The following is a 6,957-nucleotide window of genomic DNA, read 5'->3' as shown; positions in this document are numbered from 1 at the left end:
TCTGTTTAACCTGGTGCTGGTGATGGAGGAACCCAGAAGGAGAGGGAGGAACCCAGAAGGAGAGGCAGGAACCCAGTCGGAGATGGAAGAAGCCAGAGGAGAGGGAGGAACCCAATCGGAGATGGAGGAACCCAGGAGAGGTGCTGTGCTGGACCTGGCGCTGGTGAACAAGGAGGAACTGGTTGGGGATTTGAAAGTCGGCAGCAGCCTTGGCTGCAGTGACCCTGAGGTGGTGGAGCTGAGGATGCCGAGGGGAGGGAGCAGGGCGAAAAGCCAAGGCCACAGCCCTGGCTTCCAGGAGAGCGGACCGGGCCCAGCCTTGGGAACCAGCTGGTGGCAACAAGGAGACCTAACAAGGCGGGGGAAGAGCGGGCTGGGGAAGGCACGGCCCTAGTTCTGGCTGGGCTCCGGGACAGCATTCCCAGAAAAAGTCAGGGACATCCCTCCGGGGATCCATCCGTCCACCTTCGCCAGCGGCGGGGGGCAGCTCTGTGAGGAGAGGCCTCGGCTGCCCCTGCCGGCCTGGCAACAGCTGCGCCATTGGCCACGGCTGAGCCAATCAGCGGAGCCGGAGGCGGGCTGTCAGTCACAGCTAGAGGGGGCGGGAGGCTGAGCGGCCTGAGGAGAAATGGAGGAGAGATGGGGTGGGGGCAGCCGGGGCGAGGAGGGGGATAGGGATGGGGATGGGGATAGGGATGGGGATAAGACCAGGGGCAGGGGCAGGTATCTCCCAGCGTGGACGGGGCTGGGGGGACCTGGATTCCTCACGGCCCACGGGCCCTTCCGTGGTCGCCAGCCCTGGGCCCGAGCGCTCAGCCCCAGGGACAACCCCACAACCAAGGTCGGAGCGGTTCCTGCGGCTGCCCCGAGGGTCGCCAGCCCCCAGTCAGCCCTGAGCACCTGAGCTGGGGTGAGGTGGAAGAGACTGGAAAACAGCTGATGGAGAGGAGGCGATGGCAGCAGGTACAGGGCCTGTGGCGCCTGGGATTAACTGAGACTGTTACCGTTAAGTCGGCCCTTCAGAAATTCTCTAAGGCTCAATTTTGGAGTGTTAGAAAGCAGGCGTTCTTTATTGCAGCGCTGGATGGACGGGAGGATCATTCCGCCTACCTGACAGTTCCTGGTGCCGGAAGGTCAGTGCTGTATCCCCACCTCTGAGTGAGATGAAGGTGCTGATGCAGGGGCAAGCACCGAGCTTTCCCAATGCCTGCCTCAGTGCTGGAGAGAGGACGGATGCAGGGAGAAACTCCCCAAAGCGGCACCACAGAGGTATTCCTAAACCTCGCTAACTGAGAGCCCCCAGCAGCAAATTCTGCTGACTAACACCGGGCCCGACTCACCCTCCCTAGGAGGAAGACCGTAGATTAAGGGATGCCTGGAAAATAGGACACGAAAAAGAAGTTCCAGGTGTTCAAAGCTACCTTCATATTATTAGGTCAGCCCAACAGTATAAGAACACAAGGCTGCCAGATTAAACCCAGGAATCACATCAGTTTTTCCCTCGTTGCATGTTTCTGCCGTGCAGACCTCGTCAAGGTCTGGCCCTGCCAGCTGGACGTCCCCAGCTCCCCGTCAGCCGTATGATGCAACAGCCCATACGACAGGCGCCCGGAGCTCACGTCTTCCCAGTCACAGCAGGCAAGAGCAGAAGGACAAAGCGCTGCCACCGAGTTCTCTTTTGGACCCTCTGTACCTCCTTTCCTTCCTCTTTGTTGGCAGGAAAGCCCATCGGGTCTCCCAGCTTCCCCTGCCTTCCTCAGAGAGGACAGCTGCTCCCTACTGTAATGAAGCAACTCGCATGCTGCATCAAGGCCTGTCAGGAAGGCGCTCAATGCACACACCGTAAGACCACCTCTAGTTTGCCTGAAGAGCAGAGGGTGGTTCACATCTGTACAGCCAGCCCAGGGGATTCTCTTTGCGCTTTGGTCACCGTTATTCTTTGATTCAGCCTTCCAGCTCTGCGCCAACTTCCGCGGAGCTGATCAGCCGTCACTCTGCAACCACATCTCTTCTCCTTCCTGCACTAGAAAGGTACTTGCTGGTCTCCAACGGGAGGGAAGTCCTTTTGGATGACTGACATTTCCCAGGCCCCCTGTTACCTTGCCGTAGAGCACGTGTGGGTTTTTTGCTCTAAAGGGCGTCTGACGGGACTCAAGCCCTGAGTAACAGGTACTGCCCTGGCTCTCCTGAGCTCTGAGGAGCGCGTTCCTGACCAGGTGTTTGCAGTCTCTCTTAAAAAGGATTTCTTGGCTTGTTCTGCAAGAAGGAAGCCTTCAGCTGGTGCAGCAGCAGTCACGTTGGAGAACAGGACCCGGAGCTGGGGAACGGGAATGGCCTTTGGCTACTGTAGAAACACAAGCTGCAGAATTCTCCATGTCACAAAGACAGTCGTGACACCGACCTCAACTTTCCAGGGAAAGGAGCTTTGCCACTTTGCCCCAATTCTCACCAACCTGGGCAACAAGGGTGGGAAATGGGTTATAGCCTTATCGAGAAGGAGACAGAGTTGAAGCGTGTCAAAAGTCGCTGGGGCCGGGGCGCGTGATTTTGGGGGGCGAGCCGTGAGGGCCGTGCCGTCTGCGGGGGGCACAGCCCACATTGCCGGAGATGGGCGGTGGTGCCGACTGGGCCGTGCCGGGCCACCCTCCCGGCGGCGGGGGCAGAGAGCCGAAGCCCACGGCCATGGCGCGGGGCAGCCGGCCAAGGCCAGCCCGCGAGGAGGGAGGTCTGGGGAAGGTGCTGCCAACCGCCAGGGAGAGGACAACGCTCTGGGCCCAGCCCCTACGGCTGCCCCCCAAGAAAGGGAGAGGTGGAGGAGGAGGAGGAAGCCGACGAATGAGCGTGCAATGTCCCAGCGCAGAGATTAACGGCCAACTTTATTGTGCGGGTGGAGGGGGATCAGGACCAGCGCTCGGGGATGGCGCACGGCTGGTCCCGTGGCGGCGTCCGGGCCGGCTGTAGGGATGTTGGGCCCGGCGTTGCAAGCGGGAGCGGTCTCGCATCCGCACGGGCCCAGGGGGGCTGGAGCTTCCGCTGCTCTCCAGCGCTGGGGAGCCAGAGGAGGACCCCGCTGGCAGCTGGCTGGCAGTGCTGGTGCTGCTGGTCTCGGGTGCCGGGGAGCTGTGGGACGGCCCCGGCGCCGCCTGGCTGGGGGTGCTGGTCTCAGCACTTGGTGCTGGCGCACGGCTCCTGTCACGGCGTCTTCTGGGCCGGCTGTAGGGGTGTTGGGCCCGGCGTTGCAAGCGGGAGCTGTTTCGCACGCGGTCGGGCCCAGGGGGGCTGGAGCGGCTGCTGCCCTCAAGCGCTGGGGAGCCTTGGGACGGCCCTGATGCCCCATTGCCGGGGCTGCTGGTCCGCGGTGCCGGGGAGCCGTGGGGTGGCCTGAATGCCGCCTGCCTCCCAGTGCTGGGGCTGCTGGTTTCCAGCGGTGGGGAGCCAGAGGAGGACCCCGCTGGCAGCTGGCTGGCGGTGCTGGGGCTGCTGGTCTCGGGTGCCGGGGAGCTGTGGGACGGCCCCGGCGCCGCCTGGCTGGGGGTGCTGCTCTCAGCACTTGGTGCTGGCGCACGGCTCCTGTCATGGCACCTTCCAGGCCGGCTGTAGGGGTGTTGGGACCACTCCAAGCGGGAGTGGTCTCGCATCCGCACGGGCCCAGGGGGGCTGGAGCAGCTGCTGCCCTGAAGTGGCGGGGAGCCGCAGGACCGCGATGCTGCCTGGCTGGCGGTGCTGGGGCTGCTGGTCTCCGGTGCCGGAGACCTGAGCGATTGCCCCGATCCTGCCTGGCTGGCAGTGCTGGGCCCGGCGAGCTCCGAGCTGGCACTGGAGGCTGTAAGGGGAAGCAGGAAGGTCAAGGGCACGGCCCCCAGGCCCGGGGCAGGATAGGCCAGAGCGGTGCCCCCAGCCCTCCTAGAGCAGAGAGGCTCTGCCAGGCCCACCCTGGGCTCCCGCTGCCAGGCCTTGCCTGGCCCCTGGCCCCAGCCCAGGGGCAGCCGGGCGCTTTGCCTCTTACCGGTGCCCAGGCCAGCACACGCGTCGCACTCCCAGCTGTCCGTGCTGCTCCTCAAGTCGGAGCAGCGTCTGTGGGTGCCCTCGGCAGCGCAGGAGCAGCACAGGAGCAGTTGCCAGGGCCTGGGGAAGCAAAGGGGTTCATGGCTGGGAGGACAAAGTGACCGCAGCACGGGATTGTCCGGCCGAGCTCTCGGTCTCGGTCCTTGCGCCTCGAGCCCTTGGCGAGACAGGGTTCCCGTACAGAGCCCCGGGGTGCAGCCTGGGACAGCGGGGTGTGCGTAGCAGAGAGTGTGTTACAGGCCAGAAGAGGACCTGGAGGAGCAAAGGGCAGTCGTGATGATGTGGAATAGTTCAAGTTGTGACTTTTGGGCAGCAGCAGCAGGAAGATGGGCAGTGCAGTGCTGGGGTATGGATCCAAATTGAGGATGTGTGGTGGGTTGACCCTGGCTGAACACCAGGTGCACCCCAAAGCCGTTCTATCACTCCCCCTCCTCAGCTGGACAGGGGAGAGAAAATATAACAAAAACTTTTCTGACGTAAACATAAAGCCCCATTGCCTAGTAGTTAGTTCCTAAACCCTAAACCATGTCTAGCTGTTGTTTCCCTATTATATTTTAACAGATGGGGGCTGTACGCACGACTTTAGCAGCAGGATTTTATTCAACCACCCTGTCTCCATTGCCTCTCTTATATTTCTACAAGCTTACCATTAGCCTGTGGATTCCAAGGCTGAAATTTCTTTCATTCATTTAATACTCAAAAATCTCCTGTACTATTTCTACAATAAAATGGGGTCCTTCTAAAATACCAAACTTAGGGGTAATTTCTTTTTATAAGGCCTTAATTATTTCCCTAGCCTTGTTGGTACGACATGGAAAGGCCTCTGGCCAACCAGAAAAGGTATTTATCATCACCAGTATTTGTATGAATTTCACCTTGGTAGTTCCATAAAACCTATTGGCCAGTATTCCCCAGGAGTTATTCCTTGTATCACAACTTCTCCTATAACCCTCTTGGTAATCTTTGGATTATTAGCACAACAAAGAACACATCTTTTAATTATTATATCTGTTAGATTTTGCATTTTTGGTTCTGCAGCCTATCTTTTGGCAGTCAATACCAATGCATTTGCTCTTGAATGTGTTTGTTGATGTAATCTTTTAAGTAAAATTTTCAACATCTTTTCAAAATTTAAGAATTGTTTCAAAGGTGCCACCCATCATCCCTGATCATTTTTAGAACAATCAAATTGTTCTGCCAATTGATCTTCTCTCTCAGTATATTGTGGAAGTGATAATTCTAAATGAGGTGTTGGAATTAAGGCTCCTTCAAACTTTGACTCTTTTAGAGCTACTTCTTTTGCCACCTGATCTGCTTTTTTATTTCCCCTTATAATTTCACTGTTCCCCCTTTGATGGGCTTTACAGTGTATTATTGCAACTTGCAGAACTGCCTGTAAAAGTTTCATTATTTCTTCTCCATATTTAATTGGGGTTCGTGTGAGCTTAGAAGTCCTCTTTCTTTCCAAATCGCTCCATGTGCATGCACCACTCTGAAAGCATACTTAGAATCATTATAAATATTGACTGTTGGCCAAGTTCCAAGGCTTATGTTAATGCTACCAGTTCTGCCTTTTGGGCAGAAGTATTCTTAGGCAGAGATTTAGCTTCTACAGTTTGAGTAGACATTACCACATCTTTTCGCCTTCCTTTCAATACAAAACTGCTCTCATCAGTGAATAGCTCCCAACTCCACATCAGGCAAGGGTTCATCCCGCAGGTCAGGTCTACTGGAATACACCTGTGCCAATAGTAGTCAAACAGTCATGATGCAATTCGCTGGATTCAGAAATTGGGAGTAAAGTAGCAGAATTTAGAGCAGAAGTCATTGAAATTGCTACATTATCTTGTTCCAGCAATGCAGCTTGATGTTTAGCTAACCTGCTTGGTGATATCCAATGACATCCTTTGTTTTCAAGAAGAGGCAACACGGCATGTGGTACAAACACAGTGATTGGTTGGCCTAATGTTAATTTTTGAGATTCTTCAATCAACATTACGGTAGCTGCTACTGCCCTCAGGCAGGCTGGCCATCCTTTACTGACTTTATCTAATTGCTTGGAAAAGTATCTGTCGTGGTTTAACCCCAGCCAGCAACTAAGCACCACGCAGCCGCTCACTCACTCCCCCCCCACCCAGTGGGATGGGGGAGAAAATCAGGAAAAGAAGTAAAACTCCTGGGTTGAGATAAGGACAGTTTAATAGAACAGAAAAGAAGAAACTGATAATGATAATGATAACACTAATAAAATGACAACAGTAGTAATAAAAGGATCGAAATGTACAAATGATGCGCAGGGCAATTGCTCACCACCCGCTGACCGACACCCAGCCAGTCCCTGAGCGGCGAATCCCTGCCCCCCCTTCCCAGTTCCTAAACTAGATGGGACGTCACATGGTATGGAATACACCGTTGGCCAGTTTAGGTCAGGTGCCCTGGCTGGGCATGAGAAGCTGAAAAATCCTTGACTATAGTCTAAATACTACTGAGCAACAACTGAAAACATCAGTGTTATCAACATTCTTCACATACTGAACTCAAAACATAGCACTGTACCAGCTACTAGGAAGACAGTTAACTCTATCCCAGCTGAAACCAGGACAGTATCCTACTGGTCTTTTCCAGCTTCCCAGTTTTTGTATCAAAACTCCTAGTGCCACACACTGTCTTTCATGTACATACAAATAAAAGGGCTTTCTTAAGTTTGGAAGTCCTAAGGCAGCGGCTTCCATAAGCTTTCTCTTAATTTTATCAAAACTTTTTCTACATTCTGGTGTCCATTCAAGGATCTCCTCCTTTATAGCAGCATAAAATGGTTTGGCAATTAGTCCAAAATTGGGGATCCATAAACGACACCATCCAGCCATTCCCAGAAATCCTCTTAATTGTTTT

The sequence above is a fragment of the Buteo buteo genome, chromosome 21 (assembly GCF_964188355.1).
Source record: "Buteo buteo chromosome 21, bButBut1.hap1.1, whole genome shotgun sequence".
NCBI lineage: Eukaryota > Metazoa > Chordata > Aves > Accipitriformes > Accipitridae > Buteo > Buteo buteo.
This window is presented reverse-complemented; position numbering follows the sequence as displayed.